The sequence below is a fragment of the Podarcis bocagei genome (genome assembly GCF_964188305.1).
Source record: "Podarcis bocagei genome assembly, chromosome: 1".
In the NCBI taxonomy this organism is placed as follows: domain Eukaryota; kingdom Metazoa; phylum Chordata; class Lepidosauria; order Squamata; family Lacertidae; genus Podarcis; species Podarcis bocagei.
The window spans coordinates 53,033,486-53,052,254 of NC_138125.1; the positions used below are offsets into that span (position 1 = coordinate 53,033,486).

At 41.9% G+C, this 18,769-nt stretch overlaps 1 long non-coding RNA gene across 1 annotated transcript in view; it reads left to right on the forward strand.

The window, feature by feature from the left end:
• The window catches only part of LOC308571703, a 27,062-nt gene extending 9,103 nt beyond the window's left edge, over positions 1–17,959 (forward strand). The window contains exons 2-3 of the long non-coding RNA XR_014001579.1: positions 15,214–15,337; positions 17,153–17,959. This is a non-coding gene — a long non-coding RNA (uncharacterized lncRNA). The remainder of the gene's footprint in view (positions 1–15,213; positions 15,338–17,152) is intronic.
• The last annotated feature ends 810 nt before the right edge of the window (positions 17,960–18,769 follow it).

The following is an 18,769-nucleotide window of genomic DNA, read 5'->3' on the forward strand; positions in this document are numbered from 1 at the left end:
TTGAACCAATTAACGGGTTGATATGGAAGCACCCTGCAAGCAAATCAGGATGCCTGCTCATTGTTGTATAACCGTCCCACAAACAAATATGGATGAATGCTCAATAGACAACTTGTCTGGAGGAGCCCATGAAGCAATAACTTCTACGTGTGAAAGAGCCATCACAGATCAGGTACCAAAGAAGGAAATTTCATACTGACTCCAGTGCGATACTTTTCAACCAAGTCCAGAAACCTCAGTTGAAAGTTGTCAATGGTTTCGTAATAAAATGGAGGAAGATCAAGTGCTGCTCATGCATGTGTGAACTGACTATTGTGGCAAGCCCAAATCGCTCAGCTGTGAGACGAATGGCTTGCCTCTGCAATGCTTTGCTGCTGGAGTGCAAAACAGAGGCCCTTGCACCTTTCTTGCTGTGCTGCCGATCCCAGTCTGAGAGCTCATGAAGTAGCAGGGCTTGATAGTTCTACACTAATGATTTCCCCCCTTCCTTGAATTATATTTGTGGTATATTATGGAGCAGATTAAACGGTCTCATTGTATGACTATTCTAACCACTTAAGAACTGGGTTTTCATGGCAGGGGAAAGAGCAATCAGTTCTCCCCAACCCCTCGCTAATAGAAAAGATTGCTGTTTTGGGTGTATTGGCATAAGTCTACATTTATATCACTGGGAAGAGGACCTTTAGGATTGGGCTATAAACCAGCAGATCCGCAGAAGTAGACAGCTCATTTGAGGTTCAGTAAACAAGGCAGATGCTCAGACATACAGACGTACAAATTATATTTCCCTATGGGATGCTAGCATGGGCTTTTAAGGTGATAATTGTGTTGGAGAGAAAAGGCATACTTTAAAAAAAAATCTGGTGTACACACATATGTGTCTGCTATGCTGTTGCACTGCAAGTACACATCGTGTTGGAAACTGGAATGAGTGAAGGAGCCCTCTGTTTAAGTGACAACGTTGGAAAAGATAGGTCACAAGTTGCTATCATGGCAAGTGACGCTTTCAGGCCTTAGAAGAAATTCTTCACCACCACCATCACCACTGTAAATACCCTTAACCTACAGTTGTAACTGTGCAGGTAAGACCAGGCAATTGTATGCAAATTTGCCATCATTTCTTAACACAGAACTTGGATTTGCTGCTTAGTTCAAATTCTATATTGTAGACTAGAAATGGGGAACTTTTTTTTCAGAACAAGGTTCAAGTTCCCTTTTGGACAACCTTCAGGAGGTGGTGGCGGAGGGGAGTGTTGCATGGCTGGGCCAGAGGTAAAGCAGGTGGAGCAACAAATGCAAGTTTGTACACCAGGCTAGTTTCCACGCACCCCTCTCTCTCCTGCATCCAGACAAGCAAGAGGCAAAATCAGTGTTTAAGGGCATCTTACAGCCAGGCACAAGCTCTCAAAGAGGGTGCAAAGTAAGGTTTGTGAGGGCTGAGCTCAGAGGAGAGGGGACTGTGGCTAAGGTGGTGTAGCCTGGAAGGAAGTCCTGAGGGGCAGATAAAGAGGCATGGTGGTTTATTTATTTCCATTTATTGTTTTATACAGTGCCTTTCTTCTAGAGAAGAAGGTCCGGTATTGCGTACCCTTACTTACCCCTGGGGGAAAAAGCACTGCTTTTATATACAGGTATTTGTGTTCTCTTCTCAGCTCAGTGAAACATTTTTGTGTAGGATTATCTATTGATCCAAAAAAAATTTCCCTTGGAACAACGGGCTCACCCACACTTAACTTTTGCTTTGTGCTTTCAAGGCAGAGGTCCATGCTTTAAAGGGCTGTGCCGATGTACCCTTTTTTTTCTTTTGCCCCAGAGTTCTCCCCTTGAAAACTCACTCTTTAATTATCAATCAGAACAAACAACAATCCGCAGAAAACCCAAATTGTCATTTGTTCTGATTCTGCATTAAAGAATGGGTTTTTGCAGGGAAAGGTCTGAGACAAAAAAAGCACTCGGACACAGTGCTTCAGAATGCGGAATTGTGCCTAGAAATGCTGCACAAATGGAAGTCTGGATGAGCCCTAAATCACATTGATTTTCTTTTGGCCTTCTCTCCAAGTAAGTTTGAGGCTGCAAGCTTGGAGATGCTGTGGATTGAATTTGAGACCTTCTGCATGCAAGGCAGATGCTCTACCACTGAGCTAACAACAAGAACAGGTGGCAGTAGACGTTGGAGCATTGTTGTAAAGGTGGGGATAATGTTTCTGATTTGCCATTTTACAGAGCCAGTTTCCATTCCAGCTGGTCATCCCTCCCACTACACCTCTTTGCTAATAGAGCCCAGCCCAGAAGAAATTACTTGATATCCTAACCACCACCACTACCCAGGGGATTAAGACTTCAGCGCAAATATTGTTTTAAGCTTTGCACAATAAAATATTTATGAACCCAAACCATTTACGCAGGGAGAGAGTAGGAGTTGTGTCACCAATCACTAGTGATGTCATAGTCAGTAGTCAACAAACAGGTACCTATGACACTTATACAAACACAGTTCACAGTGTTCTGAAACTAGCAATAGACATGTTAGTCAAACTGATAGCCACTTACAATTTTATATAACCATGCATTTTAAATCAGTAACAAAGATCAACCTGGCAGCTATTTTTAAACACAAAGCTGGTTCTTGTAACTTCACTGGTATTATCACTTCTACATAACTGAGTAGAAAGTGGAACAATGGTGGATCTAAATGTAAACACTTATTTCAAACATTTCATTAATAGTTTGGGCTACCGTCTCCCATTGTTTAGATACTCTGTTGCAGAGCCACCACATGTGACCGAAAGCTTCATTTTGCTCTTGGCAGTGCCAATATTTTCCTCACTCTAATTCTACATCTCAAGTATTTCCCAAGGTCTATGCGGTCATTTTAAAACAGTTTGCTCTGAGTTCTGATCTAGAAAATAATGAATTGCTACTACGGTAAATTAATGGTGTGTATGAATGAATGAACTGGATTTGTACTGTGCATTATGTACTTTATGTGGAGATGAAGAAGAGGGCCTTCTTCACTGTAGCTCCCTGGCTGTGGAATGCCTGGCTAGTGCTGTGATTGGTCATATGCCAGCACCAAGTTAAGGCCCAGCTGTTCACTCAAGCATTTGAGGTGGGGGGGCGCAGGGGAGGCTTTACCTGCAGTTGCATTTGAGCTGCTTATATTGATTTTTATAGCTGATTGCTAGATCAGCTGCCTGAAGCAAAGGAGAACATGGCGCCCTCTCCTCATGCAATATACAGAAGCCAACTGGAACGGCAGTTCAGTCTTAATCTAACACCAGTGATGGAATATTGTCTTCTACAGCACTGAGGGATCAGACTAGTTGCTGGGAAGGGCAAGGACATGCCATGTAGTACACACAGCTCTGATGAAGGAGGGAAATGGCCAGAGAGCTGCTGCCCCCTGAGTTTCTGCTGCCTGAGGTGGTCACCTCATTTTGCCTAATAATAGGGATGACCCTGAGTTTTGATGTGTGTGTGTTTATGGCTTATGTTGCATTGTCATTTTATGGCTTGTAATCCACCCCAGTAACATCTGATATAAGGTGGCTTGCTAAAAACAACAACAACCTGGTAGCTACCTTTCACAGTCAGTGAGGAAACCACAAACTCCCTTTTTAAATCTAGTCGTCATGTAATGAACACAAAAAAAGAACACAGACAAGTCAGGAATAGAGACAAACCATTCTGGAAAAAAGTAACCGCTGAGTCATATATTACATTTTGCAACAGTGATTCATGTATTTCAGTCTACCCGCCTTCAAAAGTTTCACATACTTGGGGGAGGAGGGGGGAATTGTCGGTGTGTAACTTCACACAGTGTGTGACATCTCTTGAGACGGAGAGCTGTAGCAATGCGGCCAGTGGCTCAGAATGAGCAGATCACTACTGGAGAAGGGAGAGGTTGTTGTTTTCCTTATGGGTCTCTTTCTTGGCAGAGAAAATCAGAAATGTGAATTGGCACATCATTGGAAAGGCTGCTTGATTATGCTGATTTAAAATAGCTGACCATCAGGGTTGGGCTACAAAAGAAAGAAAACCAGTGTAACCCTGGTGCGTCAGGGATGGGCGGCCTTAAAGACTACCCTGTTCTTCAGATGGTGATTGGAGGGCTGGATTCTCATTGTGACTCACATGAGCCGAAATTCTTGTGGATAATCAGGGTTCGTAATTTAGTTGGCACCCGCTAACAGTAAAGACTTCCCAGTTATGGAGTACATGTATTTACCGTCCACTTCAAAGCCCCAAATGTCTTACTTGCAGTGGCGTAGCGTGGGTTGCCAGCACACAGGGCCATGCGGAGAGGGGGGTGGGAGGGAGGGAAATGGAGTATGCATGCACATTCAACTGCCTAACAGCATCACCCAAGAGATCTCAGCCATAGAGTTGTTCCATGGTCTGAAGAGGTCACTTCCTAGTGAACATGGAAAAGCCATTTTCAACAGCACCCAGTGACAGAAGCACACAGTTGTACTGAGGCAGCACCAGGTGTTGAAATTTTGTGCCCCTAACAGTTTTGTGCCCGGGGCAACTGCCCCTGTGACCCTACCTGCACTCTATGCCACTGGGTGCAGGGTACTTTAGGGCAAGGATGGGGAACCTCAGGCCCACCACAGCATCCGCTACTGATGCTGCTCCATTAGCTGAACCAATTGATACCAAAGATTTCACCAGCGCCGTACAGATGAACAATGAAGTGTGAAATTTCCTTCTCAGAATTGTGTAAGCTATTTTATATCTCCATGGAAATCTAGTTAGGCAAAAATATTGCCCCACATTGAGTGGTAGGAACAGTAAAGCTGGTTGTCCCCTCCCCCCCCCACAAAGTTTCAGTCCACAGGTTGCCAATTGGTCACCCCCCCTACTTAAAGCATGATCTTTATATCAAAATACCACTAATTCCCCAAAGTCTTTGAACAGTCATGCTGCACTCCCCTAGAAAGAACACTCAACCTGTCTCGTGTCCTTCAATCTGGTAATGTTGATTTAGTACTTCTAATAGCAACCTTTAACCCAGCAAATCATAGGAAATGCTGGTTTAAAACGGCAGTCAACACAGAGCTAAATTGGGACAGGGCTTACCTTATTTACATATCCTTGATGAGGATATAAAATTCTGAATTATGAGGCTGCTTGTATGTGTGTATGAGAGAGAGAGTTCATATCTGTATACAGTGATACCTTGGTTTACAACCATAATCCGTTCTGGAGGTCTGGTTGTAAACCAATGCAGGTTGTAACCCAAGGCATGCTTTCGCCAACGGGGCCTCAAAAAAATAATAATTGGTTCTAATCCAAAAAAATGGGCTGTAATTCAAAACACACTTCAGGGTTTGACATGGTTGTAATCGAAAATGGTTGTAATCCAAAACAGTTGCAAACCAAGATACCACTGTACTGTCTTTCAGTGGTGGCTCATGTACATTACAACTTGTGGAGAAGAAAGTAGGGAAACCAAAACTATACCCATACCACACATGTAAAGCATTCATACCACTTCAACAGGCACGGGAGCCGTAGTTTGTTAAGGTGCTGGGAAGTGTAACTCCGTAAGGTCCATACCTTTAACAAACTACAGTTCTCAGAATTCTGGGAATTTCCAGGGGAGGCAGGATTGTTAACGTGGCATAATAATGCTTGAAATGCATGGTGTGGATGAGGCCCAACAGTAAGTGGAGTCAGAGCTAATGTCAGGCAGAGCCAACCAGTTCTTGTTTCCCACTGCCCTGCAGAGTTGTACAAAGGCAACACTTGAAGTAAGGAGGAGGAAGCTTTCAAGAAGCCCCCTCCCTGACTGTTAGTAAGAAGAAAGGCAGGTGGGGGCTGGCTGAGGACAGACTTGAGATTGGTGGTCCATTAGACCGCCATCTTTCCTTTCAATTGGCTCATTGTGGGAAAGCCCTTGCCTCTCTGCCATAGATCTGGGCCACCCAGACTCTCCGTTCACTACTTGAGAATTTCCCTAGGGCCAGGGTAGCCAATGTGGCATGCTTCAGATGTTGTGGACTACAGCTCCCATGATTCCTGACTAATGGCTATTCTGGTAGGGGCTGATGGGAATGGGAGTCAACACATCTGAAGCACACAACATTAGCTATCTCTGCCCTAGGCTGTGCCCCTGATCCAAGAAACACCAGTTCTTCCCAGGCCGTGCATCCCATGAGTTTGTCCTCTATCCATGATAATGCCTCCTGCTTGCCTGCACAGAAGATGAAAAGATGTGTGTGTGAAACCTCTGACTTCCATGTAGCTGTGTACAGAATACAGAATACAGTGGTACCTCAGGTTAAGTACTTAATTCATTCCGGAGGTCTGTTCTTAACCTGAAACTGTTCTTGATCTGAAGCACCACTTTAGCTAATGGGGGCCTCCTGCCGCTACACCGCTGGAGCACGATTTCTGTTCTCATCCTGAAGCAAAGTTCTTAACCCGAGGTACTATTTCTGAGTTAGCAGAGTCTGTAACCTGAAGCGTATGTAACCCGAGGTACCACTGTACTTTTAAAGCACAATAGAAGTGCATTTTCTTCCTCAGATAATTCTGGGCACTGTTGCTAGGAACTGTAACTCTGTGAAGGGTAACCCATAGTACCCAGAATTCTTTGAGGGAGAGAATGTGTTTTGAATGTGCTTTGAAAGTATAATGAGAGTGTAGCCCACTTTACAAAGGCAAGAATCACATCAATTGCTCCATCCACTTTTGCTTTCTGGCTCAGTGCCTCTCCCCCCTGGAGGGAATGCAGCTCTGAGCCTGAAAAAGCCCTCATCTCCCAGTTTACACCTACACTTTCACAGGAGAAGATTCCCAAGTAGAGAGTAAATTTCATAAATACCTATTAAAATGTTGATACATACATATTCCCTATAGCATTTAATCGTTCTCCAAGCCAACACACATAAGTAAAATATCTACTCTTTTGACAATAACTTCCAGAAAATAACCAAGGTAATACAGAACATAAGTTAGTTTGTAAGCTTTCAGGGCAGGAAAATGCAGCTTTTCTGCTTTTAATTCTAATTGCTTAGCACTTGTACTACATTGATTTCTCAAGGGATCTCACTGCTTTCCCGTAGTACAATTGACCCTATTGATTAGTGGTGTTAGGTGTGCACAGGTATTTTGGGGCAAGCTCCTTATTGGGTCCCATCAGGGGAGAAGCCGGAATATAAGTGAATATGTAAATAAATGGGATCCTTATCATGTACAGTGGCTGACATTTCTTGTGCTGTTGCTCTCTATGACTGCTCTTCCAAGCCAACATTGCTGGCTTCAGTCCCACCTACAAAAAAAGCTGCACAAAACCAGCTGTTTGTTCATGGCACCCTGATTTCTAGAACGTATCTTTTTGTGTAAGGCCTACAAGAAAAAGTGGGAAGGGATAAACGGACAGGGGATTCTGGAGAAACATTATCAAGCTTCTTTCATTCCAATGTGCTATTTCAAGACTGGGACAATTGCAAGCCACTCTGACTCATGATTGTTTGATGCATAGAGCTGGCAATGCCAAAATAAATATGCGTGCACATACAACACCTCAGCATGATGTGGGAAGATTCAAATTAAGGAGGCTAATGAGACTGTTGACCAATCACAGGAAGCTGCTTTATGCAGAGTTCTTTTATGCAGCATTGTCGACACAGGCTGGCAGGTGCTCTCCATGGCTCAGGCAGGGTTCTTCAACCAGCCCTTCATGCAAATATTGGGACATATATATAAAGCATGGGTAGGCAAACTAAGGCCCGGGGCAGGATCCGGCCCAATCGCCTTCTAAATCCAGCCAGTGGACGTGTTTTTACATGAGTAGAATCTGTCCTTTTATTTAAAATGTATCTCTGGGTTATTTGTGGGGCATAGGAATTTGTTCATTCCCCCCCCCCTTAAAATATAGTCCGGCCCTCCACAACATTTGAGGGACAGTGGACCGACCCCCTGCTGAAAAAGTTTGCTGACCCTTGACATGCACTCTACTAACACGCTGTGGTCATTACACAGTTCCCACTGCCTTCCACATGTATTATTTACACAAGGACTGAGATCATAAAAATTAGAGCTGCGTGCATTAAACCCCTTGTTAACTGTTTTGCTCTTTGTGATGCTGTCATCTCTGTGTCACTCATTGATGCCTTTACCTGGCTTAACCCTTCCTCAGCACCCTTTGCTCCTCAAGCAAGTGTGCTGAGCCACAAGTGACAGACAGTGTGGGCTGACGGACCTATTCCCTATCTATCCAACCTTTTAAGAGAGTTTTGAAGTTCTGCTTCCTTCTATGGGTCATATTGCCAACCTGTGTCAACCTTTGCCAACTGGGTGCCCTCCAAATTATTTTGGACTACAACTATCATCAGCCCCAGCCACCGCAACCTGCACTTGCAGATCCCCATGAATGGCCATTGGCACAATGGGTAATTATTTAATTCAAAGGAATACTTAACAATGTTGATACTATAAGGCAACGGTCCCTTGCTCTGTCATAAGGTCAGCTGGCAATGGCCTTTTTGATGGTGCTTCCCCTTTTGTAGGATGCTTTTCCTTGCAAGGTTGTCTGTCCCCCTCTCTGTTAATTTTCAAGATAAATTTAAGAACTCTCCTGTTCACACCAAGATTTGATGGCTGAAAGATGCTAGGCATGGCAACCGTGAAATTAGCAACGGTGAGAGCATCTCCTTGTTTTTAGATGCCTTGAATTATTTTTGATTGTATTGTTTTAATGCCAATGTGTTTGCCACCCTGAGCTCAATTGGAAGGGTGTAATATATACACATGCTAATCTCTTTAAAAAAAAAAAAAAAGATAACAGATACAAAAGCACAGAATGCTGGAACAACAGGCAAGTTCAGCACTTTCAGACTATTGAAGAATACAAAGAACCCTAAACCCCTAATATATGTAATAAACAGCAACAACATTCACCATGCTGGGTAGGACTAATGGGAGCTGGAGGGTCATATTTCCACCATCCATTATTTCTTACTAAAAAGAAGGAATCTTTTTATTCTTTTTATTTATACTGCCAACCTAGCAGTTCGAAAGCACGTCAAAGTGCAAGTAGATAAATAGGTACTGCTCCAGCGGGAAGGTAAATGGCGTTTCTGTGCGCTGCTGTGGTTCGCCAGAAGCGGCTTAGTCATGCTGGCCACATGACCCGGAAGCTGTACTCCGGCTCCCTCGGCAAATAAAGCGAGAGGAGCGCCACAACCCCAGAGTTGGCCACGACTGGACCTAATGTTCAGGGGTCCCTTTACCTTTACCTTTTAATGTTTAATGTTTTATTATGTTTTTATATCTGATGGAAGCTGCCAGAGTGGCTTGGGCAACTCAGTCAAATGGGCAGGCGGCTACTACTACTACTACTACTACTATTATTATTATTATTATTATTATTATTATTATTATTATTATTATTATTATTATTTCCTGATCCGTTTTTGATTTCCCACAAATCCTTCCCCGCCCCCCCGTCTGGGATATTGAACCAAAATATTTCACATCATTTCTTTCTATAGGCCTTCCTTTGTGTCTGCTTCCCAAAGTGCAAAATCTGCCTAAGCTACTATCGCTGTGCATTTTAGGGAAGGCAAGGATAACACTGATTTCAAGGAAGGGGTCAGAAAGCATTAAGTTTCTCTGGGAGCTGATATAGCCTAAGTCAAATAAAACACCATTGAATTGGCGATTATTGAATTTGAGTGTGTGTGTGTGTGTGTGTGTGTGTGTGTGTTTAAAAAGAACCAAAGCTGAGATTGTTGATTGTGGTATCTCTCTTGTAAGCATTTTGTTTGGGGCACAAACATTTTAGCAGCTTGGCTTTGTGTTGTTCCTTGTATTACTGAAGAAAGCTGGAAACTGTTGTGAGTTAAGAACAAATGTTTTATTTAGTTTTAACACAAAAGACCTTGATCATGATCAACCTTCCAGCTTCTGCTGTTTCCTTCTCTGCTCTGACTACACCCCTTCGCACCTTAATCCTTTCAGACCAGCTCTTACTCTCTCACAGGTATCTCTGTCACTTTCTGAGACAAAATGCCAATAGCTCTGCTCACATGAAATGTTATTTCTCTTTATGTTTTGTGACAACAGGGAGCAGTCCCTTCCCAGATCTTCATTGTCTATTATGGACCAGTATTGTAACTAAATGTTTTTTGGCCTTTAGCTTAAAAATGTATAAATTACCTCTTTTGGTGCTATTTTGTGTCCTCTGGTTTATTCAAGATTTCTCCCACCCCATTCATCAACAGTTAGTACCGGGATTAAGTTCATTGTCAAGATTGGTTATGTATGTACTGTTTGTTATTATAATTTTTGGGTGTGGGTGTATTCCTGAAAATATGAAATCTTTGATCAGGAGACCACATATAACCAGTACTTTCTATAGGACTTGGTGGAGCCATTCATAAACCACTCACAGAACCTCACATTTTTATTTGCTCTGCAGAGTTTTTCTCTTAGGGTAAATTCAGGTTGTGCAGTTGTAGTTGATTGGGAGGTCTAACATCCCCAGAAACAAATGAGAATGAATGATCAATAAATAGCCAACATTGGGTGTTTCCAGATGACTTGTTTATTGAGCATTCATCCTGATTTCTAAGAACGTTAGATAGCATTACACCAAATCCAGTGTTACACCCCACTTTACAGTGCATTTCCCCTGTCCCTTTCCTTATCACACAAACACTGATCTATTGGAGAAGTGGTCTTGTGCAAAACCTCCCAATCAACTATAATTGCACAACCTGAATTTGCCAGAATCCCATCCAAAAATAGCAACAGTATAGCTGCCTAATATTATTGCAAACAAATCAGGATGAATGTTTGCTAAACAGGTGGTCCGGAAGGTTCCTTAAACCATTGCTGGCTTTCGCACCCAAGGATGCATTGAAGCAGAGGTGGACTGGAACAGGACGATACAACAAATAAAATTGCTGAAGCTATTAGTATTCTTACACACTGCCCCAATCTCTGTGAGATTCCAGGAGTTTCAGGCACACTTACCCAGGGTTTGTGTTTCTGTTTGGAAATGAGGAACAGCAGACTGTGGTCTCTTTATGATATATGGATTATTTACACATATATACAACCTGAGCCTACATATGGGGGGGGGGTGGAGAGCTTAACACCCCAAGAGGTTCTTGTTTCTCCCATAGCCACAGCAGCCTTGGGTTGAAAAAGACACCAGCTATGGCCCGGCCTCCCTCCAGCTTGCTGCATTTTACAGACTGCAACTATACTCTTCCATCTCACATCATCCCCCAACTGCAACCCTAAATTCTGCACTCTGCTAGACATCTCAGAGCTTAGGGAAGGAACCACCCATTTGCCAGATGGCACATAGTCTTTGCTTTGCTGATCGCACATCTCCCTTTGTTCTCTGTTAATGGCCCATCTCTCAGGTGATCTCCTGAACATGGGAATCTGACTTCCAGTTTAACTCTCCAAGCATTGTTTATGTTATAACACTTACTAATTCCAGGAATTATGTGTGTCTAGCACCCACAAACTCATAAATATATGTATGAGCCAAAGTGCCAAGGAACTGTTTTGAGGTAGGATCTATGTAGGATTGCAAAGTTTTTAAGTGGCCTCTCTATAAAGGTTGCCTTTCACAGTAACTCAGTGTGCAGACCTGAGTAGCTGAAAATGCTTGCCTCCATGCTATGAAGCTTCACCTGTGGCTTTCTGTGCAAAAGGCTGCTGATAAGGGCATAAGGGGAAGCGTGGCAAGTTTGACTGGTCATTTGGCAACTCATAATTTATAGCTTAAGTTAAAAGCTGAAGGATGAACTGCAGTATACTGAATATTGAGCAGTTGTATACATCAGCAATATTTGCCCTTATTATTAATGACTTCCTGTTATCCGGGTTGCTTTACCTTAACGAAGATCACTCTAATCAATTGCATTAACATGTGAAATTTCATTTAAGTTACCTTAATTGTTTAGAGTAAACTGAAGCTTTAAAATATGGAGGCCTTTATTTTTAAAACACTTAGTTTTCGTTCTTTACTTTTTGCAATTTAAATTGCAATACTTTGCACCCACCCACCGACCCAACAAAGAAAGTCATTTATATTTATCCACTCATGAATTAAGGATTAGTACAAATTATCTAGAATACTCACGTTGATTGACTAAACATTCTGATACCACCTGCAAAATAATAAATGGCATCTCCCGCAGTGGGGCTGCTAACATCTGAGGCAGGAGACTGCCAGTTTCACACCGAGATAATTGTGACAACAGGTCAAGCAGAGTTTTATTTCGTAACAATTTGTCTCCCAAATAAATATGCCATTTGATATGCCTGCAGCACAGACCCAGGCCATAGAATTTAAATGGATGTTCCATATGCTACAAGCTGTAGTTGTTCCCCCGCAGTCCCTGTTAGTAGCCCTGTGCCTTCAAAAGTCAAAGAGCAGGCCAATTCAATACGTCACTTTCCCCATTTCTTCTTCGCCAAGCCAGGAGAGAGCTTTGTCTGTGGTATTTCTGCCTGGCATGCCCCCGCTAGGGACAAAAACTTCTTTCAGGAAAAAGAAAGAACCGTAACAGCACAAATGCATTTAGGCCCCATTGACACTATACATTTAAAGCAGTAGCCTATCACTTGAAACAGTCAAGGCCGGCCAGCCCCTAAAGCAGGCTTTCTCAACCTCGGCCCACCAGATATTTTTAGCCTACAACTCCCATGATCCCTAGCTAGCAGGACCAGTGGTCGGGGATGATGGGAATTGTAGTCTCAAAACATCTGGAGGGCCAAGGTTGAGGAAGCCTGCCCTAAAGAATCCTGGGAAATATAGTTTGTTAAAGGTGCTGAGAGCTGTTAGGAGACCCCAGTTCCCCACATAGAACTACAGTTCCCAGAATGGTTGAACAACTAGGGAAATGTAGCTCTGAGGAGGGCAAAGAGGCCTTCTAACACTCAGTACTCTGGGAACAAACTACAGTTCCCAGTATGCTTGGGGGGGGCATGACTGGGAAGGGGGGGGGTTATTGCTTTGCTGTTTTGCTTTACATGTTTACTTGTTTTTATCCTGTATTTTATTCTGTGAACCGCCCTAAGATCTTATGACTTAAAGTGGTATGCTACCTACATTCATATGTTGGTTTACAGCACCTATTATTGGCTTCTCAAAAGTAAGTTCTATTCGGTTCAATGTGCTTACTCTCAGGGAGTGGGGATAGGAGAGCAGCCTAAAAGTTCCTGGGCTCCAGTACAATGGTACCTCTGGTTACGAACTTGATTACCGTATTTTTCGCTCTATAAGACGCACCAGACCACAAGACGCACCTAGTTTTTGGAGGAGGAAAACAAGAAAAAAAATATTCTGAATCTCAGAAGCCAGAACAGCTGCTGCACAGTGAAAGCAGTAATCCCTCTTGCTGTTCTGGCTTCTGTGATAGCTGCACAGACTGCATTCACTCCATAAGACGCACACACATTTCCCCTTACTTTTTAGGAGGGAAAAAGTGAGTCTTATAGAGCAAAAAATACGGTAGTTCTGGAGGTCCGTTCTTAACCTGAAACTCCGGGTTAGCGGAGTCTGTAACCCAAAGTTTTTGTAACCCGAGGTACCACTGTACTCAGGAGAAACTGTCATCTCAGTTCAACTCATAGCTGTCAACTTTTCCCTTTTCTTGCAAGGAATCCTATTCGGAATAAGGGCATTTCCCTTAAAAAAAGGAAAACGTTGACAGCCATGGTTCAGCTTGCATGTCCCCTGAAGATGGGCATATTGGTGATTCTCCTGGATCGCAGCTATGTATGGTGGCATGGACAGCTTTGGTGCCTATTATCTTTAATAGAGACTTGTAGACAACAACAAAAAGTCACAGCTAATTCAAATTCATAAATTGGCTTCAGCTGGCATGCTCTCCTCTCGAGGGTCCTCCAACCCCCCAGAGCTGATTTTGACATCATGTAGAAAGTTAAAGGGGAGAGGAGAGAGAAATTCCATTGTCCTAGGGCACACACCCCTGGTGCTAGCAGAATGAGAGCATTGGATATCGCCCAATGTTTAAAGCATTACAATAAAAAAACACATCATAAGAGACAGCAGCGGGATAAAAGAAATAAAAATTAAATTCTTTCATTGGTACCTGACACACAGTTGCTCCTGTCCCAGGTCCTATTATTATTATTATTATTAGTAGTAGTAGTAGTAGTAGTAGTAGTAGTAGTATTTTCACTGATATGAACACATAGAAAATACAGTAAAAGTGATAAGTGATAAATGCATATAGAAATTATAAAAAATTAACAGAAGTACAATGGGGATGAAAACCCAGAAAACAACTGAGAATACAATACTATGTTCAACTATCATGTATGGAAAGAAAAGAAAAACTTCTGTTGTTCATCCTGGCACCTCTGTTCCAAATTATAGGTGCACATAACATTTGTATACAGTGGTACCTCAGGTTAAGAACTTAATTCGTTCTGGAGGTCCGTTCTTAACCTGAAACTGTTCTTAACCTGAGGTACCACTTTAGCTAATAGGGCCTCCCGCTGCCGCCGCGCTGCCACTGCGCGATTTCTGTTCTCATCCTGAAGCAAAGTTCTTAACCTGAGGTACTATTTCTGGGTTAGCGGAGTCTGTAACCTGAAGCGTCTGTAACCTGAAGCGTTTGTAACCTGAGGTACCACTGTAATTCAGGCACAATCTTTAGGGGGGCAGGCCTGACAGCAGCTGAGTGTCAATTCGACCCTGTGATTGGCAGGTGAAGCCTTGGCAGTGGTGGCACCATCACTAGGGTCTGCCTGGTTGGCATTGCTGACCCATAATGGAGCCTTTTCAGTGATGGTTCCCCATTTGTAAGGGAATGCCCTCCCTGTAGAGGTCTATTTGTCTCCCTCATTATTGATTTCCCAAACATTTCTGTTTAGCTAGGGATCACATGAAACCAGAAATATGTAAGCTTAGATGCCAGGTAAAACTCTCAGGGAAGTTTGCGTACGTAAACCACAACCAAAAAGATGCTCTATTGAGTAACAACATGCCTAATCTCTGGTGGTGGTGAAGAACTGAAGAATGACTTGAGATGAGGTGGGTAACCTTTGGCTTTCCAGATGTTGTTGGACCAAAACTTCCATCATCCAGAATAGGAACAATTGTGGAATAGGGATATAAAATTTACAGCATACTATGGTTTAAGAGAAAATTATATGAAAGTGATCTATCTAACACTGAGTAAACTGGCCGCCTCTGTTTATCCACAGGCTGACTGGTAGGGGCACAGGCAAACATAGCAGAAAGTCCTAATCCAAATCAACAACAGAATGATGTGCTGTAAAATCTGCTTCTGCACCAGAAAAGGTTGACAACTTCTGTTAGCGAAAGCAAGTAAGCAAACAAGCAACCCCCTGCTGTTTTTCAGCTTTCCTCGCCCAGACTCCCAGGGAACTGTTTTCAGGCCCCATCCTGGTTTTGGTTTTCATTGCAGGCTCCAGAAGAAATAAATTATATCAAAGCCTGAAAGGAGGGCCACATTGCATAAGAAGGGGCAGCATGACTCGCAACGTTATGTTGGGAAACAAGCTACAAATACAAGCTCACAGCAAAGTTCAATTAGCCTGACCTTCAGAGTCTCTTGGCCCCCACAATGTGCACTGATAGCAGTGGATGGTCAAGATGCCAAATTGCTCTTACAGCTCGAAAGGGTTTGCTTGTTTGCACAAATGGGATTTTTTTATGCTGCAGACTTCAGGACACATGCACCCTTATTCTGCTAACCTTATGTTTTTATCACTGAAGTCGATGAGACTTAATTCCAGGTTGGAGCCTTGTGGGAATTACCATTTAATTCTCTAGCCTTGCAATTTTAAATATATTTGCTTGAAGCTCAACCCATTAAGTAGGTGGCCACGCCTTCTGATCTTAGAATTGTTTATTGCCAAGCAAGCATGATTAACACCACAATCCTAAGTATGTTTACTCAGAAGTAAGTCCCTATAAATTCAATGTAACTTACCTCCAAGTTAATGTGCAGAGGACTGCAGGCTCAAATTACATTCCTAGGCTGACATTCTCTGGCTCTATTCTTCACATTATTTATCTTAGAAAAGTCCCATTACCAATAAATAGGTTAAATGAAAATCAAATGATGAGAAAATTGTGACCTTACATTCCTTGGAAAATCCCATTGCGAATGAAGCATCCATGACTAAGGGAACATACGAATTTTGCACTTTTATTAAGTATAGCTTATTTCCAAATGTATCATAGCATTTTAGATTCTATGTTTAAACTACTACAGAAATTCTGGCAAGAGATAATGCAAAAGGAAAAATGTAAAAAGATACATTTTATTAATTTGTAAAGGATTACGTAGGAAGCAACCTGAGTAATTTTTCTCCACTTGTCAAAATATGATGGTGGTAGAATATGGACTGTTCACATAAACAAAACCTTTAAATTAATTAATTGGTGAAGCCTTACCAAAATAAAAAGCACAAAGCTGTATACTCCAACAGCCAGATCATAGATACTTTGGGGGTCATTCTGGCTCTACCCCCACACTTACTGGACAGTCAGAAATTGTGATACACAAAACTGAACCAACATACATGCAACCTCTGTAAGGGATAGTCTCATGGGATGCTGTAAGACTTCCCTGTTTAAAACAGTTACAGAAGAACTCTGGTTATAAAATGCGCACTGCTATCAAATTACGCTCATCCATTACTCATCATGACTGCATTATAACTGTAGTTTCACAATTTAGCCATGAGTTCATGTTGGCTTCTTGCAACATCTATAGTCATTACACAGAAGCCCTAAACTCGCCAAAACTTGGTGAAGTCCCAATGTACAGTTTTACTCTTCTCAGTTAAGAGAAACACAGCTCAGGTATCAGAATGCCAAAATTACTGTTGCGTCTCAAGATGCAACAAGGCTAGGTTTGCAAATACTATTGCCTACAGTGTGCTCCGTATTCTAGAGATCTAAGTATGTGTTAAAAGTATATATTAAAAATGTTTCCATGTTATGAACTGCAATTTGATAAAAATGAATAAATGAACGATGGTCAAAGGATCACATAAGTAGTTTAACTGCACAGTGGGGCTTCCCATTGCAAAAATCTGGTCCTGTGAATTGGGGGAATATGATTCAGTTCAGTATAAAGATTTGCAACCCTTCCCTTTTATTCATTTACAGGGTTCTTTGGCTCCTGACCACGAGGGATGGACAAATCTGTCAATTTTTGGTTCTGTTTCTCCTTTTTCCAATCTTAAATTCAGATCTCCAGGTTTATTTATTTTTGCAGAAGTTTGCTTTTTAAAAAAATCCATGTGAAAATTCTTCAGCATTTTAGTTCAAATTTCTCCTAATAAACACCTTGTTGCATGCAGTTGTGACAGATAAAGACATTTTGCAAGCAATTTCCCCCAATACAATGATTTTATATATTATTCTCACCAATATGTGCACTTATATGCACACTTTGCCCTAATATGTGCATATTTGTGTACATTGCTTGGCTTTACCAATGTATGGCAAAATTGTGAAAAGTATGGATTTTGGAAGATTGCTGTGTTTCAGTTCACATATTGTTTTGGAAAGTGTGAATTATGTAAGTTTAAATGTGAACTGAATCTAATTTCTCCTCCATCTCTACATGCGCTGGCATATATATCTACAAACCTGGATGGACATCACCAGAACATTAGAATTACATGTTTTACAATACTGTCTAGGTTCAAAAGAGCCTCCATTTTAAGTATGTTCACTCTAAAGTGACATATATCAAGATTTTTCTAGATAATAATTACTCTTGTGACATCTTACAAGTTTAACAAATTTAGATCATGTTTAGATGCCTTAGGCTCATATTATAATACATTTATTAGTACTTAAAGTGCTACAAGGCACTGATGTTTTTGCTGCAACACACTAATATGGACTCTTCCATAGTATCTAAAAAGTTATTTCTCTCCCCCCCCCCCATGCAATAAATAAATTCCATTCCAGAAATTTTTGCTTGAAATAGTGCTTATTATGCTGAGGTACTGCCATTTCCCAAGAACTCATATAGCAATGTATTTCAGAAAACATAACTCTTTCCCCTTTGTAGGTTAAATTGTCATGAAGAATGTGGTTCTACTTTGGCTTATTTGTGAATATTGTCTATGACAATGTACAACTCTACCTCCTGCACAACTACCACATCTTCTTTTCAGGGCCTTTTTTTCAGCTGGAACTCACTGGAACTCAGTTCTGGCACCTCTCAGGTGGGCGCCATTGCCATTATAAGAAAACGAGGAAGGCGTTCATGGTGAGTTCAAGAATCTCTTTTTCTTGAAAAATAGCAGATTCTTTTCTATATTTGGCCCACAAAGGCTCCCATTTTATTTTAGAAGTTCTGAGGCATGGGGACAATGTAGAAGCAGGTGCAAGCATAGCGGAGAAAATGATGGGGAAAGGTAAATAATTAGGTAGGAACTATTCTATAACTATAATAGGCTACTTTAGGCTAATTCAAGCGCTCACACCCACCGAACAATTTGTGTGTGTGTGTGTGACTTTGAACAGATCTTGTGTCATACCACAATCTGCTTTTACAACTCCTTCAAGCATTTCTTGCCATACAGCAATGCTGCTGTTTTTCAGTAAGCACAGATCCAAAGAACTCTTGGCACACAGAACTAGCTGGAGTCTTTGGATTCTAGCCATTGCCTGGAAAGATCTTTGGGATCCAGCCCTATAAATTTATTCATATAGACACACACACTTATTGAAAACATAAATGAACTGTGAATGTCTCTGTAAATATTG